Source organism: Leuresthes tenuis, unplaced genomic scaffold (assembly GCF_036924035.1).
Source record: "Leuresthes tenuis unplaced genomic scaffold, fLeuTen1.0.hap1 SCAF_10, whole genome shotgun sequence".
NCBI lineage: Eukaryota > Metazoa > Chordata > Actinopteri > Atheriniformes > Atherinopsidae > Leuresthes > Leuresthes tenuis.
Window position 1 is genome coordinate 25773973 of NW_027325364.1, and position 20938 is coordinate 25794910.

Sequence of the window (20938 nt, forward strand, 5' to 3'; positions counted from 1 at the left end):
ACACGCTTCACTGTGGTTGTTAACTGTGTGGTGTGTCCTGAAATGTTATATGTTTGGGCTGTGTGACATGCTTAATGCTTCTCAGTAGCTACCCACTTATTCATATATAGCAACTGACAACGTAAGAAGTCCGGACATACTTTGATAGAGTAGTTGTAGAAGTATCCTTATTGATAATAGATAAACTAATTCATAGTGATAGAACAGTAGATGAACAGGTGCCTGCACATGTCTCACGAAAATAAAATGGATGTATGATTGCTGACGGCAGAGCAATACTGCCAAACTTATGAGTTCTTGTGGCAAACTTGATTCAGTGTCTTGACGTGTATACGCTGTTTCGCTGACTTGATTGTCACAAGAAACAAAGTGTGTTTGATAAGATCCGACCATTTTATTACGGGAGGATCAGTATGTATGGATTCTGATGTGACTGATAAAACCCATTCGTATCTTAAGCACAATCTAATACGTGAGACAACGCCCTGGCACACGATAAAAAAAAAAAGAGAGAGCGGTTTTGTGTCCCCACAGTCCATAATGTAGAAAAGAGAGAAAAAAGCCTTTCTGATTTGGTGTGTGTGCTCACAGTGCAGAGTGTAGAGAAAAGAAAGCCGTTTTGGTGTCACGGGTGTTGTGACTTACACACACACATTTCTAAATTGAGAAAGGAAATTATTTTAGAGGAAGCACTAGAGTTTAGATCCAACATTTGTTGATAGGCATTCATTTATTTCTTCACTTTTGATAAAAATGATAAGACTGACCTAAAGAATTGGAGGCCCATCACACTTTTAAACTTTGACTGTAAACTTTTTAGCAAGGTTTTAACGACACGGATGTCCTCTGTTTTAGAGGAGGTAATTCACCCAGACCAGGCTTGTGCCATCTCAGAGAGACAACTCACCGACAGCCTCGTACTGATTCGAGACATCATTGATTACGCTAGAGACAGAAACACCCGGCTTGTCATCTTAAATTTAGACTTTGAAAAAGCTTTTGATCGGGTCTCGCATCAATATCTCTTTCAGGTGTTGCAGCAATCGAATAGGGCCCGATTGTTCCTACTTGGTGAGATTTGCTTGGTTGAGACGCTTGCTCCCCCCCTTGCTCCTCGGCTGACCAAGTAGGAACAATCGGGCCCTATTCGATGGCTGCCTTGTCTTTTACTCTGTGCAAAAGACAAGGCAGCCACAAACACCACGGGAACACCGTATTGAGGCTTTGTTCTGACCACTCATTCGGTGTCGCGTTTCTTTCAAGCAATTCTCCTGGTTAGCCCACACTCGGCTCGCTTCCAGAGCTGTGTTAAAGTCTACTTCGCATTCACTCTCTTTTCTCAGCAGATTAAAAGAAAGTTTCATCTTGGGCTCCCTGAAACTTCCATCCTGCACCGCTGTTTGCTTTTTCACAAGAGCAGAGAAGAGCGCACCGTTCCCAGCGGCACTGCAGTACTGGGTCGATGCTTGGAGTGAACGGAGCAAGCTTCTTTTTCAACTCCTATTCTTAAAAATCCATTTAATATGTAGTCCTCGTATAGAGGACACATTAAACTGATAAGAACAGATACTACACTTGATCTTAGCCAAAAGGCCGAGAAGCGATAACTGTCCACTGTTTCAGGTCCGAGGGCCCTTGCTGGCACAATGCGCACTTGTAGCAGTGTTCTTTTTATGGCCATAGGTGGCCAGAGTGTCACGTTGCACCTCCGCCCACCCGCTGCACTGAGCACTCTTCAGCCCTTTTAAATGGTATAACTTTGCACTCCCGCATGCTCCAGCAAGCACCATTCAAGCAACAACTTTGCACTCCAGCTTCGAACATCGGCACAATCGCAACAAGTAAGGCGACTCTACTCAGAGAAGTCACTCTGCACAGTAACAAGATTTCTTTTGCACAGACAGAAAGGGCTTCACCCGCAAAGGTAAAGCCTGCCAAAAATAGAAACAACTCATTAGTGCTGCTCTCCACGAAAGTCTTTAGTAAAAGGCGAAAGACTTGTATGTTATGAAGAGAAACCAGAGTACGATTATCCGTCACTGCGGGAGCAGGGCATCAGGCTAGTTGCCATAGCCACCTTCCCCATGGTGAGCGTTGCTTGGTTGAAACGCTTGCCCCTGTGCAATCGACAAGGCAGCAACAAAAACACCACGGGAACACCGTATTGAGGCTTTGTTCTGACCGCTCATTCGGTGTCGCGTTTCTTTCAAGCAATTCTCCCAGTTAGCCCACACTCGGCTCGCTCCCAGAGCCGTGTTAAAGTCTACTTCGCATTCACTCTCTTTTCTCAGCAGACTCTTGGGATTTTATCTATAAAATGAATTCCTTCACTCAAACTATGTTAAAACTGCTTTGTCCTTCATATTTACCATGTCTAGAAAGATTTAAACAAAAAAAAAACAACGTTGTACTTTGCAGTAAAAGAAAGAGCAAATCTAAAGTTTCAGGAATCCGAGAATAAGCTTACTTTCATGAGTTCTTCACGATTTCGGATTTTGCTATAAAATGAATTCCTTCACTCAAACTAAATTAAAACTGCTAAACCGCTAATCTGTTACATGTAAGGCAGATGTCAAATTCACCGAAATAGGATCTAAGGGTATACGGCCAATCGAGCTGTAGCAGCTTTGGTAAAAGAGTATAAGTTGAAGAGTTTGTGAATAAAGGTGTGCGCACACATAGTGAGCTGTAGGAAAATAGGCAGGGAGCAATGCCGGCTGGGGTATATGTTCTTGTATGTTGTCTGACTGTTTGATTAGAATGTCTTGTGTAAGTGTCCTGTTGAATGTTACATGTTTGGGCTTTGACACTTCACGGTGGTTGTTAACTGTGTGGTGTGTCCTGAAATGTTATATGTTTGGGCTGTGTGACATGCTTAATGCTTGTCAGTAGCTACCCACTTATTCATATATAGCAACTGACAACATAAGAAGTCTGGACATACTTTGATAGTAGTTGTAGAAGTATCCTTATTGATAATAGATAAACTAATTCATAGTGATAGAACAGTAGATGAACAGGTGCCTGAACATGTCTCACGAAAATAAAATGGGTGTATGATTGCTGACGGCAGAGCAATACTGCCAAACTTATGAGTTCTTGTGGCAAACTTGATTCAGTGTCTTGACGTGTATACGCTGTTTCGCTGACTTGATTGTCACAAGAAACAAAGTGTGTTTGATAAGATCCGACCATTTTATTACGGGAGGATCAGTATGTATGGATTCTGATGTGACTGATAAACCCATTCGTATCGTAAGCATAATCTAATACGTGAGACAACGCCCTGGCACACAATAAAAAAAAAAAAGAGAGAGCGGTTTTGTGTCCCCACAGTCCATAATGTAGAAAAGAGAGAAAAAAGCCTTTCTGATTTGGTGTGTGTTCTCACAGTGCAGAGTGTAGAGAAAAGAGAGAAAAGAAAGCCGTTTTGGTGTCACGGGTGTTGTAACTTACACACACACATTTCTGAATTGAGAAAGGAAATTATTTTAGAGGAAGCACTAGAGTTTAGATCCCACATTTGTTGATAGGCATTCATTTATTTCTTCACTTCTGATGAAGTTTCAACAATAAACAACAAACTTTGTATTATGAGAAAGAACCAGACTCATTCTTCAGGAATCCGAAAATAAGCTCTATTTTACGAGTTATGCACGAATTCGGATTCTCCTATAAAACCTTAACTCTAACCAAGTTAAGACTGCTTTGTCCTTCATATTTATTCATGTCTAATCAAGTTTCAACGATAAACAACGTTGTACTTTGTACTTCTTCAGCAATAAGCATCTCTCGACATATGACGAAATACAGATTTTGCTATAAAATTAATTCCTTCTATCAGCCTGACTCAAAACTGTTTGTCCTCCTTATTTATCCACTTCAAATCAAGTTTCAACAATTAAAAAAATGTTGTAGTTTGAGAAAAAACAACTTAATCTTAAGCAATCAGTAGGGTAAGAAAGGGTAAGAAAAGGTGCAAATGCCAACCATACATCACTAAAAGGTGGAGCGGAAGTATTCGGCTGCAAGTAGGTGCGAATGCCTGACAATGTATGATCAAAAGAGGGAGCGGAGGTTTTCGCTGCAAGGTCTGAATGTCCAACCATAATTTGTAAAAACCGGGGAAGAAAAGGCTCGAAAGCCCGACTATACACCATCAAAAGCGGGAGCGGAGGTGTTCGGCTGCAAGTAGGTGTGAATGTTCGACCATAATTTGTAAAAAGCGGGTAAGAAAAGGTTCGAATGCCCGACTATATATTAACCAAAGCAGGAGGAGAGGTCTTCGGATAAGAGTGGGTGAGAATTTACAACCATAATCTATAAAATGCGGTGAAAAAAAAGGTGTGAATACCCCATAGAACACTAAAAGGTAGAGCGGAAGTGTTCGGCTGCAAGAAGGTTTGAATGTCTGACCATAGTTTGTAAAAAGCGGGTAAGAAAAGGTTCGAATGCCCGAACATACACCATCAAAGGAGGGAGCGGAGGTGTTCCGCTGTAAGAAGGTGTGAATGTCCGACCATAGTTGGCAAAAAGCAGGTAAGAAAAGGTTAAAATACCCGAATGTACACAATCAATAGCGGGAGCAGAGTTGTTCCGCTACTAAAAGGTGTGAAAGTCCGACCATGGTTTGTAAAAAGCGGGTAAGAAAAGGTGCGAATGCCCGACAATGTATGATCAAAAGAGGGAGCGGAGGTTTTCGGCTGAAACAAGGTCTGAATGTCAATCCATATTTTGTAAAAATCTGGGAAGAAAAGGCTCGAAAGCCCGACTATACACCATCAACAGCTGGAGCGGAGGTGTTCAGCTGCAAGAAGGTCTGAATGTCCATCAATAATTGCTAGAAAACATGGAAGAGAATTTTCGAATATCAAACCGCACATGATCATAAGCGGGAGAGGAGGTGTTCAAATGCAAGAAGGTGTGAATGTCCACCCATAATTACTGAAAAATGGGTAAGAAAAGGTACGAATGCCCAACCATACATGATCCTAACAGGGAGCGGAGGTGTTTGGCTGCGACAAGGTGTGTTTGTCCACCCATAATTAATGAAAAGCGGGCAACAAGTAGGTTTGAATACCCATCATCAAAAGCAGGAGTGGATGTGTTCGGCTACAAGAAGGTTTGAATGTCTGACCATAGTTTGTAAAAAGCGGGTAAGAAAAGGTTCGAATGCCCGAACATACACCATCAAAGGAGGGAGCGGAGGTGTTCCGCTGTAAGAAGGTGGGAATGTCCAACAGTAATTGCTAGAAAACATGAAAGAAAATTTTCGAATATCAAACTGCACATGATCATAAGCAGGAGAGGAGGTGTTCAGCTGCAAGAAGGTGTGAATGTCTACCCATAATTACTGAAAAATGGGTAAGAAAAGGTGCGAATGCCTAACCATACATCATCAAAAGAGGGAGCGGAGGTGTTCCGCTGTAAGACGGTGTGAATGTCCGACCATAGATGGTAAAAAGCGGGTAAGAAAAGGTTAAATTACCCGACTGTACACAATCAAAAGAGGGAGCGGAGTTGTTCAGCTAAGAGAAGGTGTGAAAGTCCGACCTTGGTTTGTAAAAAGCGGGTAAGAAAAGGTTCGTATGCCCGAATATACACCATCAAAAGCGGAAGCGGAGGTTTTCGGCTGCAAGATATTGTGAACGTCCGACCAAAGTTTGTAAAAAGCAGTTAAGAAAAGGTTCGAATATCTAACCAAACATAAGAATGAGTCTTTTCCGCTGTAGAATGCCCGACTATAGACCATCAAATGCGGGAGCGGAGGTGTTCGGCTCTGAGTAGGTGTGAATGTCCGACCATAATTGCTGAAGAATGTGTTAGAAAAGGTAAGAATGCTGGACCATACATCATCAAAAGCGGTAGAGATGGTGTTCGGCTGCAAAAAGGTGTGACTGTTCGACTAAAGTTTGTAAAAAGTGGGTAAGACAAAGTGCGAATGCCTGACAATGTATGATCAAAAGCGGGAGCGGAGGTGTTCAGCTGCAAGAAGGTCTACATGTCCATCAATAATTGCTAGAAAACATGAAAGAAACTTTTCGAAAATAAAACCGCACATGATCATAAGGGTAAGAAAAGGTTAAAATACCCGACTGTACACAATCAATAGCGGGAGCGGATGTGTTTGGCTACAAGAAGGTGTGACAGTCCGACCATGGTTTGTAAAAAGCGGGTAAGAAAAGGTGCGAATGTCCGAAAATGTATGATCAAAAGAGAGAGCGGAGGTTTTCGGATACACGAAGGTTTGAATGTCCTACCATAGTTTGTAAATAGCGGGTAAGAAAAGGTTCGAATGCCCGACTATACACCATAAAAAGCGGGAGCGGAGGTGTTCCGCTGTAAGACGGTGTGAATGTCCGACCATAGTTGGTAAAAAGCGGGTAAGAAAAGGTTAAAATACCCGACTGTACACAATCAATAGCGGGAGCAGAAGTGTTCGGCTACAAGAAGGTGTGAAGAAGATGCAGTAGAAGAAGTTGAAATCCAAATACACATTGATAAATATGAAGGACAAAGCAGTTCCCACTTGCCCATAAGAAAATAAGCTTATTCTCGGATTCCTGATCCTTCAGTGTTGCTCTTTCTTCTACTGCAAAATACAGTGTTGTTCTTTGTTGAAGTCGATCTAGACATTGATAAATATGAAGGAAAAAGCAGTTTTAACTTGGTTTGAGTGAATGAATTCATTTTATACATAAAATCCGAAATCGTGCAGAACTCATGAAAATAAGCTTATTCTCGGATTCCTAAAACTTTTGATTGGCTCTTTCTTTTACTGCAAAGTACAACGTTGTTTTTTTGTTTAAATCTATCGAGACATTGATAAATATGAAGGTAAAAGCCGTTTTAACATAGTTTGAGTGAAGGAATTGATTTTATAGAAAAAATCCCAAATCATGCAGAACTCCTCAAAAGGGGCGTATGGCTTAATCACAAGTGTGGTTCTTTCTCATTCAGGGTAGTATGAGGAAGTTTATGCTTGAAATATATGTAGAAATGGGTACATATGAAGGACAAAGCAGTGTTAACTTAGTTTGAGAGAAGGAATTCATTTTATACATAAAATCCCAAATCATGCAGAACGTATGAAAAGAAGCTTATTCTCGGATTCCTGATCCTTCAGTTTTGCTCTTTCTTCTACTGCAAAATACAATGTTGTTCTTTGTTGAAGTCGATCTAGACATTGATAAATATGAAGGAAAAAGCAGTTTTAACTTGGTTTGAGTGAATGAATTCATTTTATACATAAAATCCGAAATCGTGCAGAACTCATGAAAATAAGCTTATTCTCGGATTCCTAAAACTTTTGATTTGCTCTTTCTTTTATTGCAAAGTACAACGTTGTTTTTTTGCTTAAATCTATTGAGACATTGATAAATATGAAGGAAAAAGCAGTTTTAACTTGGTTTGAGTGAATGAATTCATTTTATACATAAAATCCGAAATCGTGCAGAACTCATGAAAATAAGCTTATTCTCGGATTCCTAAAACTTTTGATTGGCTCTTTCTTTTACTGCAAAGTACAAAGTTGTTTTTTTTTTTGTTTAAATCTATCGAGACATTGATAAATATGAAGGTAAAAGCCGTTTTAACATAGTTTGAGTGAAGGAATTGATTTTATAGATAAAATCCCAAATCATGCAGAACTCCTCAAAAGGGGCGTATGGCTTAATCACAAGTGTGGTTCTTTCTCATTCAGGGTAGTATGAGGAAGTTTATGCTTGAAATATATGTAGAAATGGGTACATATGAAGGACAAAGCAGTGTTAACTTAGTTTGAGTGAAGAAATTCATTTTATACATAAAATCCGAAATCGTGCAGAACGTATGAAAAGAAGCTTATTCTCGGATTCCTGATCCTTCAGTTTTGCTCTTTCTTCTACTGCAAAATATAATGTTGTTCTTTGTTGAAGTCGATCTAGACATTGATAAATATGAAGGAAAAAGCAGTTTTAACTTGGTTTGAGTGAATGAATTCATTTTATACATAAAATCCGAAATCGTGCAGAACTCATGAAAATAAGCTTATTCTCGGATTCCTAAAACTTTTGATTTGCTCTTTCTTTTATTGCAAAGTACAACGTTGTTTTTTTGTTTAAATCTATCGAGACATTGATAAATATGAAGGTAAAAGCCGTTTTAACATAGTTTGAGTGAAGGAATTAATTTTATAGATAAAATCCCAAATCATGCAGAACTCCTCAAAAGGGAGGTATGGCTTAATCACAAGTGTGGCTCTTTCTCATTCAGGGTAATATGAGGAAGTTTATGCTTGAAATATATGTAGAAATGGGTACATATGAAGGACAAAGCAGTGTTAACTTAGTTTGCGTGAAGAAATTCATTTTATACATAAAATCCGAAATCGTGCAGAACTCATGAAAATAAGCTTATTCTCGGATTCCTAAAACTTTTGATTTGCACTTTCTTTTACTGCAAAGTACAACGTTGTTTTTTGTTGAAATCTATCTAGACATTCTAAATACCAGCCGAAACTCTGCTGCCGCTTTTGATAATTTATGGTTGGGCATTCTTACCTTTTCTTACCCGCTTTTTACAAATTATGATCTTACATTCACACCTACTTGCAGTCGAACACATTCTCATCCACTTATGATCATGTGCGGTTGGGCTTTCGCACCTTTTCTTACCCATTTTTCAGTAATTATGGGTGGACATTCAGACCTTCTTGCAGCCGAAAACCTCCGCTCCTCTTTTGATCATACATTGTCGGGCATTCACACCTTGTCTTACCCGCTTTTTACAAACTTTAGTCGGACATTCAAACCTTCTTGCAGCTGAACCACCTCCACTCCCTGTTTTGATCATATATGGTCTGGCAATAGTACCTTTTCTTACCCGTTTGTAAGTAATTATGGCTGGACATTCACACCTTCTTGCAGCCAAACACAACCTCTCCCGCTTTTGATGATATATGGTCCGGCATTCTTACCTTTTCTAACACATTTTTCAGCAATTATGGTCGGACATTCACACCTACTCACAGACGAACACCTCCGCTCCCACATTTGATAGTGTATAGTCGGGCATTCTCACCCTTTCTCATCAGCTTTTTGCAAATTATGATCTGATATTCACACCTACTTGCAGTCGAACAGCTCTGCTCCCGCTTTTGATTATGTTTGGTTGGATATTCGAACATTTTCTTAATGCTTTTTACAAACTTTGGTCGGACGTTCACACCGTCTTGCAGCCGAACACCTCCGCTTCCGCTTTTGATGGTGTATAGTCGGGCATTCGAGCCTTTTCTTACCCACCTATTACTTACTATGGTTGGACATTCAAACCTTCTTGTAGCCGATCACATCCGCTCCTGCTTTTGATGATGTGTGATTTGGCATTCGCACCTTTTCTTACCCATTTTTCAGTAATTATTGGTCGGACATTCAGACCTTCTTGCACCTGAACACCTCTGCTCCCGCTTTTGATGGTGTATAGTCGGGCTTTCGAGCCTTTTCTTCCCCGATTTTTACAAATTATGGTTGGACATTCAGACCTTGCAGCCGAAAACCTCCGCTCCCTCTTTTGATCATACATTGTCGGGCATTCGCCCCTTGTCTTACACGGTTTTTACAAACTTTAGTCAGACATTCACACCTTGCAGCTGAACCACCTCCATTCCCTGTTTTGATCATGTGCGGTCTGGAAATACTACCTTTTCTTCCCCCGTTTGTGAGTAATTATGGCTGGACATTCACACCTACTTGCAGCCGAAAAACCACCTCTCCCGCTTTTGATGATGTATTGTCCGGCATTCTAGTCTTTTCTATCACATTTTTCAGCAATTATGATCTGACATTCACACCTACTTGCAGTCGAACAGCTCTGCTCCCGCTTTTGATTATGTTCGGTTGGATATTCAAACCTTTTCTTAACTGCTTTTTACAAACTTTGGTCGGACGTTCACACCTTCTTGCAGCCGAACACCCCCGCTTCCGCTTTTGATGGTATATATTCAGGTATTCGAACCTTCTCTTACCCGCTTTTTACAAACCATGGTTGGACTTTCATACCTTCTTGTAGCTGAAAAACTCCACTCCTGCTTTTGATGATTTATGGTTGGACATTCGCATCTTTTCCTACCCATTTTTCAGTAATTATGGGTGGATATTCACATCTTCTTGCAGCTGAACACCTCCTCTCCCGCTAATGATCATGTAAGGTTTGATATTCGAAAATTTTCTTTCATGTTTTAAAGCAATTATTAATTGACATTCACACCTACTTGCAGCCGAACACCACCTCTCCCGCTTTTGATGATGTATGGACCGGCATTCTTACCTTTTCTAACACATTTTTCAGCAATTATGGTTGGAGAATCACACCTACTCACAGCCGAACAACTCCGCTACAGCATTTGATGGTGTATAGTCGGGATTTCTCACCCTTTCTCATCAGCTTTTTGCAAATTATTCTCTGACATTCACACCTACTTTGCAGTCGAACAGCTCTGCTCCCGCTTTTGATTATGTTTGGTTAGATATTCGAACCTTTTCTTAACTGCTTTTTTACAAACTTTGGTCGGACGTTCACACCTTCTTGCAGCCGAACACCTACGCTTCCGGTTTTGATAGTGTATATTCGGGCATACGAACCTTTTCTTACCCGCTTTTTACAAACCATGGTCGGACTTTCACACCTTCTCTTAGCTGAACAACTCCGCTCCCTCTTTTGATTGTGTACAGTCGGGTATTTTAACCTTTTCTTACCCGCTTTTTACCAACTATGATCGGACATTCACACCGTCTTACAGCGGAACACCTCCGCTCCCTCTTTTGATGGTGTATGTTCGGGCATTCGAACCTTTTCTTACCCGCTTTTTACAAACCAGGGTCGGACTTTCACACCTTTTAGTAGCCGAACAACTCCGCTCCCGCTATTGATTGTGTACAGTCGGGTATTTTAACCTTTTCTTACCCGCTTTTTACCAACTATGGTCGGACATTCACACCGTCTTACAGCGGAACACCTCCTCTCCCGCTTATGATCATGTACGGTTTGATATTCGAAAATTTACTTTCTTATTTTAAAGCAATTATTGATGGACATTCAAACCTTCTTTTTGATGGTGTATAGTCGGGCTTTCGAGCCTTTTCTTCCCGATTTTTACAAACCATGGTGTGACTTTCACACCTTCTTGTAGCCGAACAACTCCGCTCCCGCTATTGATTGTGTACAGTCGGGTATTTTAACCTTTTCTTACCCGCTTTTTACCAACTATGGTCGGACATTCACACCGTCTTACAGCGGAACACCTCTGCTCCCGCTTTTGATCATGTAAGGTTTGATATTCGAAAATTTTCTTTCATGTTTTAAAGCAATTATTAATGGACATTCACACCTACTTGCAGCCGAACACCACCTCTCCCGCTTTTGATGATGTATGGACCGGCATTCTTACCTTTTCTAACACATCTTTCAGCAATTATGGTTGGAGAATCACACCTACTCACAGCCGAACAACTCCGCTACCGCATTTGATGGTGTATAGTCGGGATTTCTCACCCTTTTTCATCAGCTTTTTGCAAATTATTCTCTGACATTCACACCTACTTGCAGTCGAACAGCTCTGCTCCCGCTTTTGATTATGTTTGGTTAGATATTCGAACCTTTTCTTAACTGCTTTTTTACAAACCTTGGTCGGACGTTCACACCTTCTTGCAGCCGAACACCTACGCTTCCGGTTTTGATCGTGTATATTCGGGCATACGAACCTTTTCTTACCCGCTTTTTACAAACCATGGTCGGACTTTCACACCTTCTCTTAGCTGAACAACTCCGCTCCCTCTTTTGATTGTGTACAGTCGGGTAATTTAACCTTTTCTTACCCGCTTTTTACCATCTATGGTCGGACATTCACACTGTCTTACAGCGGAACACCTCCGCTCCCTCTTTTGATGATGTATGGTTAGGCATTCGCACCTTTTCTTACCCATTTTTCAGTAATTATGGGTAGACATTCACACCTTCTTGCAGCCGAACACTTCCGCTCTACCTTTTAGTGTTCTATGGGGTATTCACACCTTTTTTTTCACCGCATTTTATAGATTATGGTTGTAAATTCTCACCCACTCTTATCCGAAGACCTCTCCTCCTGCTTTGGTTAATATATAGTCGGGCATTCGAACCTTTTCTTACCCGCTTTTTACAAATTATGGTCGAACATTCACACCTACTTGCAGCCGAACACCTCCGCTCCCGCTTTTGATGGTGTATAGTCGGGCTTTCGAGCCTTTTCTTCCCCGGTTTTTACAAATTATGGTTGGACATTCAGACCTTGCAGCCGAAAACCTCCGCTCCCTCTTTTGATCATACATTGTCAGGCATTCGCACCTACTTGCAGCCGAATACTTCCGCTCCACCTTTTAGTGATGTATGGTTGGCATTTGCACCTTTTCTTACCCTTTCTTACCCTACTGATTGCTTAAGATTAAGTTGTTTTTTCTCAAACTACAACATTTTTTTAATTGTTGAAACTTGATTTGAAGTGGATAAATAAGGAGGACAAACAGTTTTGAGTCAGGCTGATAGAAGGAATTAATTTTATAGCAAATTCTGTATTTCGTCATATGTCGAGAGATGCTTATTGCTGAAGAAGTACAAAGTACAACGTTGTTTATCGTTGAAACTTGATTAGACATGAATAAATATGAAGGACAAAGCAGTCTTAACTTGGTTAGAGTTAAGGTTTTATAGGAGAATCCGAATTCGTGCATAACTCGTAAAATAGAGCTTATTTTCGGATTCCTGAAGAATGAGTCTGGTTCTTTCTCATAATACAAAGTTTGTTGTTTATTGTTGAAACTTCATCAGAAGTGAAGAAATAAATGAATGCCTATCAACAAATGTGGGATCTAAACTCTAGTGCTTCCTCTAAAATAATTTCCTTTCTCAATTCAGAAATGTGTGTGTGTAAGTTACAACACCCGTGACACCAAAACGGCTTTCTTTTCTCTCTTTTCTCTACACTCTGCACTGTGAGAACACACACCAAATCAGAAAGGCTTTTTTCTCTCTTTTCTACATTATGGACTGTGGGGACACAAAACCGCTCTCTCTTTTTTTTTTTGATTGTGTGCCAGGGCGTTGTCTCACGTATTAGATTATGCTTACGATACGAATGGGTTTATCAGTCACATCAGAATCCATACATACTGATCCTCCCGTAATAAAATGGTCGGATCTTATCAAACACACTTTGTTTCTTGTGACAATCAAGTCAGCGAAACAGCGTATACACGTCAAGACACTGAATCAAGTTTGCCACAAGAACTCATAAGTTTGGCAGTATTGCTCTGCCGTCAGCAATCATACACCCATTTTATTTTCATGAGACATGTGCAGGCACCTGTTCATCTACTGTTCTATCACTATGAATTAGTTTATCTATTATCAATAAGGATACTTCTACAACTACTATCAAAGTATGTCCAGACTTCTTATGTTGTCAGTTGCTATATATGAATAAGTGGGTAGCTACTGACAAGCATTAAGCATGTCACACAGCCCAAACATATAACATTTCAGGACACACCACACAGTTAACAACCACCGTGAAGTGTCAAAGCCCAAACATGTAACATTCAACAGGACACTTACACAAGACATTCTAATCAAACAGTCAGACAACATACAAGAACATATACCCCAGCCGGCATTGCTCCCTGCCTATTTTCCTACAGCTCACTATGTGTGCGCACACCTTTATTCACAAACTCTTCAACTTATACTCTTTTACCAAAGCTGCTACAGCTCGATTGGCCGAATACCCTTAGATCCTATTTCGGTGAATTTGACATCTGCCTTACATGTAACAGATTAGCGGTTTAGCAGTTTTAATTTAGTTTGAGTGAAGGAATTCATTTTATAGCAAAATCCGAAATCGTGAAGAACTCATGAAAGTAAGCTTATTCTCGGATTCCTGAAACTTTAGATTTGCTCTTTCTTTTACTGCAAAGTACAACGTTGTTTTTTTTTTGTTTAAATCTTTCTAGACATGGTAAATATGAAGGACAAAGCAGTTTTAACATAGTTTGAGTGAAGGAATTCATTTTATAGATAAAATCCCAAGAGTCTGCTGAGAAAAGAGAGTGAATGCGAAGTAGACTTTAACACGGCTCTGGGAGCGAGCCGAGTGTGGGCTAACCGGGAGAATTGCTTGAAAGAAACGCGACACCGAATGAGCGGTCAGAACAAAGCCTCAATACGGTGTTCCCGTGGTGTTTTTGTTGCTGCCTTGTCGATTGCACAGGGGCAAGCGTTTCAACCAAGCAACGCTCACCATGGGGAAGGTGGCTATGGCAACTAGCCTGATGCCCTGCTCCCGCAGTGACGGATAATCGTACTCTGGTTTCTCTTCATAACATACAAGTCTTTCGCCTTTTACTAAAGACTTTCGTGGAGAGCAGCACTAATGAGTTGTTTCTATTTTTGGCAGGCTTTACCTTTGCGGGTGAAGCCCTTTCTGTCTGTGCAAAAGAAATCTTGTTACTGTGCAGAGTGACTTCTCTGAGTAGAGTCGCCTTACTTGTTGCGATTGTGCCGATGTTCGAAGCTGGAGTGCAAAGTTGTTGCTTGAATGGTGCTTGCTGGAGCGTGCGGGAGTGCAAAGTTATACCATTTAAAAGGGCTGAAGAGTGCTCAGTGCAGCAGGGGGGCGGAGGTGCAAAGTGACACTCTGGCCACCTATGGCCATAAAAAGAACAGGGGTGTTAGCGGACAAGTGCGCATTGTGCCAGGAAGGGCCCTCGGACGTGAACCAGTGGACAGTTGTCGCTTCTCGGCCTTTTGGCTAAGATCAAGTGTAGTATCTGTTCTTATCAGTTTAATATCTGATATGTCCTCTATACGAGGACTACATATTAAATGGATTTTTAGCAATAGGAGTTGAAAAAGTAGCTTGCTCCGTTCACTCCAAGCATTGACCCCGTACTGCAGTGCCGCTGGGAACGGTGCGCTCTTCTCTACTCTTGTGAAAAAGCAAACAGCGGTGCAGGATGCAAGTTTCAGGGAGCCCAAGATGAAACTTTCTTTTAGTCTGCTGAGAAAAGAGAGTGAATGCGAAGTAGACTTTAACACGGCTCTGGGAGCGAGTCGAGTGCGGGCTAACCGGGAGAATTGCTTGAAAGAAATGCCATACCAAATGAGCGGTCAGAACAAAGCCTCAATACGGTGTTCCCGTTGTGTTTTTGTTGCTGCCGCTGTTTGCTTTTTCACAAGAGCGCACCTGTTGAGGGGGGGCCTGGGGGGGCCTGGGTGATGGTGGGTCTCAGGCCCGGGCTGCTGCGACTGGTGTGACCGGGTGGTTTGTTTGTATGTTTTTTGTTGTTGTTTGTTTGTTTTTTGTAGAGGTCCTCCGGAGTGGGGTTGGGTTGAGTGGGGTGGGGCGGGATGGGTACCTTCTGGGGGTACAGTAGCTCCCAGAATATGGTCGCTGCAGGCCCCGAGCCTGGTGGACATCAGGCCCTCCTGTCCTGTGTTGGCTCCCTTTTAAAAAGTACAGAACTTAGAACAGGTCTAGTCCCTGGCTTTCGGCAGAACTGTCTTCTTTACTTTTTTTTTTTTTCCCCTTATCGTGTTCAGCATTATGGCAGCAGAATTGTAGTCTGAATACCTTTGATGCCAAACAGATTTGCTTTGCCAAGGGAAGTTTTATAAATGTAAAGCTCCCCTTGATGCCCATTTATTTATTTCTGTTTACAATATATGACATGTAATAGAACTGAACCGGACCGGGGGACAAGGAAAGAAGAAGAGGAAAGAAGAGAAAAACAGAACATACATCGCATACAACACAGCTGTGGATATAGATGACCTGAGACGACATGATAATACATCAACTGCTTAGCGACCATACTACTGGACTAATGAATGTGGTTGTGTGTGTGTGAGAACATGCAACACCCATGGCACAGGACCTACATGATAACCGTGCTTAGTTATGAGTGTATAAGCGTACAGGGCCACAATCCACAGCCCCCCCAAGCAATCAGAAGCAGGCAGAGAGGGCCACAAGACCCAGGCCACCAGCAGCCCCCACAGAGCACAGAACCCAGGAAGCCCACCGCAGGGGCAACCACGCATCCACCCAGAAGACTGCAGAGGAAGCCCCCGGAAAGAGCCCCCATAAGCATAGGGCAGAGGCCCTCCGGGAGCCAGGGGCAACAGCCCACCGACGTCGCCAGGCCCCAGCCGCCCAGACATGGGCCGTGCACTGGATCCGGGCCCCAGGAGCCCGAGCGCCCCCAAACCCCCCGACAGAGGCCCCACCCAATACCCAGGAGGGCCAAGCGCCCCAGACAGCCACACAGTGGGTCAGCGCCTGCCCCAGCACCCCTGGCCAAGTGCCCTGGGAGTCAAGACGTGCCCACAGGTGGGTGAAGTCGCGAGCAGCGGAGAGAGGCCACGCCGCCCCCCCCATCGGGAGAAGCACAGGCAGGCCAGGCGACAGCAAGTCCAAGATCCAGGCCCAATCATTACCACACACACTTTCATGTCCCATACATCCACACGTCCTCCCTCCCTCGACTCCGCTGGGGTGTAGTGCAGCGGGCACACCAGGGGGCCAGCAGCCCCCCAGCCACCACAGACCCCAAACCAGCAGAACAATTAATTAATCCTCCTGGCCCCTCCCGCCCCGAGCAGCAACCAGGAAGCAGGGGTGTGCGAAGAAGACCCCTCCCCTCACCCTTCTGGCTCTTCAATATTTTCTAATAGTGAGCAATTAAAATTGAGGGGCAGCCAAACTTGTAGAACTGGGAGCGTGGCCCTCTGGGCAGCCTACATACCCAAAGAGCCCCGCCCACCAGATGCCACTCAGTGTAACCACCCCCCAAGACCTAATGTGTGTGTGTGAGTGTGTTTGATAAGTAGTAATGTCTAGGGTGTAATTAAAACAGGGGTGGGAACTGCAGAGTGCAACTACTGCAGAGTCCACTACACCCCACCGAACACACACGCCCCCAAAACCCTTCATGTGTGAGTGTGTGCTGTGTACAGGAGCCAGAAGGGAGAATGGGGATATACACTGGGGGCAGCCAGGGACTGGCTGCAATAGGCATCCCTGCTACCAGGAAGCCAACACAGGACAGGAGGGCCTGATGTCCACCAGGCTCGGGGCCTGCAGCGACCATATTCTGGGAGCTACTGTACCCCCAGAAGGTACCCATCCCGCCCCACCCCACTCAACCCAACCCCACTCCGGAGGACCTCTACAAAAAACAAACAAACAACAACAAAAAACAAACAAACAAACCACCCGGTCACACCAGTCGCAGCAGCCCGGGCCTGAGACCCACCATCACCCAGGCCCCCCCAGAGCCCCCCTCAACAGGTGCGCTCTTGTGAAAAAGCAAACAGCGGCAGCAACAAAAACACAACGGGAACACCGTATTGAGGCTTTGTTCAGACCGCTCATTTGGTATGGCGTTTCTTTCAAGCAATTCTCCCGGTTAGCCGACACTCGGCTCGCTCCCATAGCCGGGTTAAAGTCTACATCGCATTCACTCTCTTTTCTCAGCAGACTAAAAGAAAGTTTCATCTTGGGCTCCCTGAAACTTGCATCCTGCACCGCTGTTTGCTTTTTCACAAGAGTAGAGAAGAGCGCACCGTTCCCAGCGGCACTGCAGTACGGGGTCAATGCTTGGAGTGAACGGAGCAAGCTACTTTTTCAACTCCTATTGCTAAAAATCCATTTAATATGTAGTCCTCGTATAGAGGACATATCAGATATTAAACTGATAAGAACAGATACTACACTTGATCTTAGCCAAAAGGCCGAGAAGCGACAACTGTCCACTGGTTCACGTCCGAGGGCCCTTCCTGGCACAATGCGCACTTGTCCGCTAACACCCCTGTTCTTTTTATGGCCATAGGTGGCCAGAGTGTCACTTTGCACCTCCGCCCACCCGCTGCACTGAGCACTCTTCAGCCCTTTTAAATGGTATAACTTTGCACTCCCGCACGCTCCAGCAAGCACCATTCAAGCAACAACTTTGCACTCCAGCTTCGAACATCGGCACAGTCGCAACAAGTAAGGCGACTCTACTCAGAGAAGTCACTCTGCACAGTAACAAGATTTCTTTTGCACAGACAGAAAGGGCTTCACCCGCAAAGGTAAAGCCTGCCAAAAATAGAAACAACTCATTAGTGCTGCTCTCCACAGAAGTCTTTAGTAAAAGGTGAAAGACTTGTACTTGTACGTCGGGCCCTATTCGATGGCTGCCTTGTCTTTTACTCTGTGCAAAAGACAAGGCAGCAACAAAAACACCACGGGAAAACCGTATTGAGGCTTTGTTCTGACCGCTCATTCGGTGTCGCGTTTCTTTCAAGCAATTCTCCCGGTTAGCCCGCACTCGGCTCGCTCCCAGAGCCGTGTTAAAGTCTACTTCGCATTCACTCTCTTTTCTCAGCAGACTCTTGGGATTTTATCAATAAAATGAATTCCTTCACTCAAACTATGTTAAAACTGCTTTGTCCTTCATATTTACCATGTCTTGAAAGATTTAAACAAAAAAACCAACGTTGTACTTTGCAGTAAAAGAAATAGCAAATCTAAAGTTTCAGGAATCCGAGAATAAGCTTACTTTCATGAGTTCTTCACGATTTCGGATTTTGCTATAAAATGAATTCCTTCACTCAAACTAAATTAAAACTGCTAAACCGCTAATCTGTTACATGTAAGGCAGATGTCAAATTCACCGAATTAGGATTATTCGGTATTCGGCCAATCGAGCTGTAGCAGCTTCGGTAAAAGAGTATAAGTTGAAGAGTTTGTGAATAAAGGTGTGCACACACATAGTGAGCTGTAGGAAAATAGGCAGGGAGCAATGCCGGCTGGGGTATATGTTCTTGTATGTTGTCTGACTGTTTGATTTGAATGTGTTGTGTAAGTGTCCTGTTGAATGTTACATGTTTGGGCTTTGACACTTCACGGTGGTTGTTAACTGTGTGGTGTGTCCTGAAATGTTATATGTTTGGGCTGTGTGACATGCTTAATGCTTGTCAGTAGCTACCCACTTATTCATATATAGCAACTGACAACATAAGAAGTCTGGACATACTTTGATAGTAGTTGTAGAAGTATCCTTATTGATAATAGATAAACTAATTCATAGTGATAGAACAGTAGATGAACAGGTGCCTGCACATGTCTCACGAAAATAAAATGGGTGTATGATTGCTGACGGCAGAGCAATACTGCCAAACTTATGAGTTCTTGTGGCAAACTTGATTCAGTGTCTTGACGTGTATACGCTGTTTCGCTGACTTGATTGTCACAAGAAACAAAGTGTGTTTGATAAGATCCGACCATTTTATTACGGGAGGATCAGTATGTATGGATTCTGATGTGACTGATAAACCCATTCGTATCTTAAGCATAATCTAATACGTGAGACAACGCCCTGGCACACAATCAAAAAAAAAAAGAGAGAGCGGTTTTGTGTCCCCACAGTCCATAATGTAGAAAAGAGAGAAAAAAGCCTTTCTGATTTGGTGTGTGTTCTCACAGTGCAGAGTGTAGAGAAAAGAGAGAAAAGAAAGCCGTTTTGGTGTCACGGGTGTTGTAACTTACACACACACATTTCTGAATTGAGAAAGGAAATTATTTTAGAGGAAGCACTAGAGTTTAGATCCCACATTTGTTGATAGGCATTCATTTATTTCTTCACTTCTGATGAAGTTTCAACAATAAACAACAAACTTTGTATTATGAGAAAGAACCAGACTCATTCTTCAGGAATCCAAAAATAAGCTCTATTTTACGAGTTATGCACGAATTCGGATTCTCCTATAAAACCTTAACTCTAACCAAGTTAAGACTGCTTTGTCCTTCATATTTATTCATGTCTAATCAAGTTTCAACGATAAACAACGTTGTACTTTGTACTTCTTCAGCAATAAGCATCTCTCGACATATGACGAAATACAGATTTTGCTATAAAATTAATTCCTTCTATCAGCCTGACTCAAAACTGTTTGTCCTCCTTATTTATCCACTTCAAATCAAGTTTCAACAATTAAAAAAATGTTGTAGTTTGAGAAAAAACAACTTAATCTTAAGCAATCAGTAGGGTAAGAAAGGGTAAGAAAAGGTGCAAATGCCAACCATACATCACTAAAAGGTGGAGCGGAAGTATTCGGCTGCAAGTAGGTGCGAATGCCTGACAATGTATGATCAAAAGAGGGAGCGGAGGTTTTCGGCTGCAAGGTCTGAATGTCCAACCATAATTTGTAAAAACCGGGGAAGAAAAGGCTCGAAAGCCCGACTATACACCATCAAAAGCGGGAGCGGAGGTGTTCGGCTGCAAGTAGGTGTGAATGTTCGACCATAATTTGTAAAAAGCGGGTAAGAAAAGGTTCGAATGCCCGACTATATATTAACCAAAGCAGGAGGAGAGGTCTTCGGATAAGAGTGGGTGAGAATTTACAACCATAATCTATAAAATGCGGTGAAAAAAAAGGTGTGAATACCCCATAGAACACTAAAAGGTAGAGCGGAAGTGTTCGGCTGCAAGAAGGTGTGAATGTCTGACCATAGTTTGTAAAAAGCGGGTAAGAAAAGGTTCGAATGCCCGAACATACACCATCAAAGGAGGGAGCGGAGGTGTTCCGCTGTAAGAAGGTGTGAATGTCCGACCATAGTTGGCAAAAAGCAGGTAAGAAAAGGTTAAAATACCCGATTGTACACAATCAATAGCGGGAGCAGAGTTGTTCCGCTACTAAAAGGTGTGAAAGTCCGGCCATGGTTTGTAAAAAGCGGGTAAGAAAAGGTGCGAATGCCCGACAATGTATGATCAAAAGAGGGAGCGGAGGTTTTCGGCTGAAACAAGGTCTGAATGTCCATCCATATTTTGTAAAAATCTGGGAAGAAAAGGCTCGAAAGCCCGACTATACACCATCAACAGCTGGAGCG

At 42.6% G+C, this 20938-nt stretch overlaps 5 non-coding genes and 1 pseudogene across 5 annotated transcripts; 2 read left to right on the forward strand and 4 right to left on the reverse strand.

Annotated features, from left to right (window-relative positions):
• Positions 1–1421: 1421 nt before the first annotated feature.
• On the reverse strand, positions 1422–1605 carry LOC140317081 (U2 spliceosomal RNA). Its single transcript, XR_011917429.1, has one exon. It is a non-coding gene; the product is annotated as a U2 spliceosomal RNA (small nuclear RNA).
• Positions 1606–1913: 308 nt separating this feature from the next.
• LOC140317311 (U5 spliceosomal RNA) lies at positions 1914–2027 on the reverse strand. Its single transcript, XR_011917636.1, has one exon. It is a non-coding gene; the product is annotated as a U5 spliceosomal RNA (small nuclear RNA).
• Positions 2028–14365: 12338 nt separating this feature from the next.
• LOC140317312 (U5 spliceosomal RNA) lies at positions 14366–14479 on the forward strand. The gene has a single exon (XR_011917637.1). It is a non-coding gene; the product is annotated as a U5 spliceosomal RNA (small nuclear RNA).
• A 316-nt stretch (positions 14480–14795) lies between these two features.
• On the forward strand, positions 14796–14986 carry LOC140317200 (U2 spliceosomal RNA). Its single transcript, XR_011917534.1, has one exon. It is a non-coding gene; the product is annotated as a U2 spliceosomal RNA (small nuclear RNA).
• A 2634-nt stretch (positions 14987–17620) lies between these two features.
• On the reverse strand, positions 17621–17811 carry LOC140317212 (U2 spliceosomal RNA). The gene has a single exon (XR_011917546.1). It is a non-coding gene; the product is annotated as a U2 spliceosomal RNA (small nuclear RNA).
• A 316-nt stretch (positions 17812–18127) lies between these two features.
• Positions 18128–18254, reverse strand: LOC140317458 (U5 spliceosomal RNA; annotated as a pseudogene).
• Positions 18255–20938: the final 2684 nt, after the last annotated feature.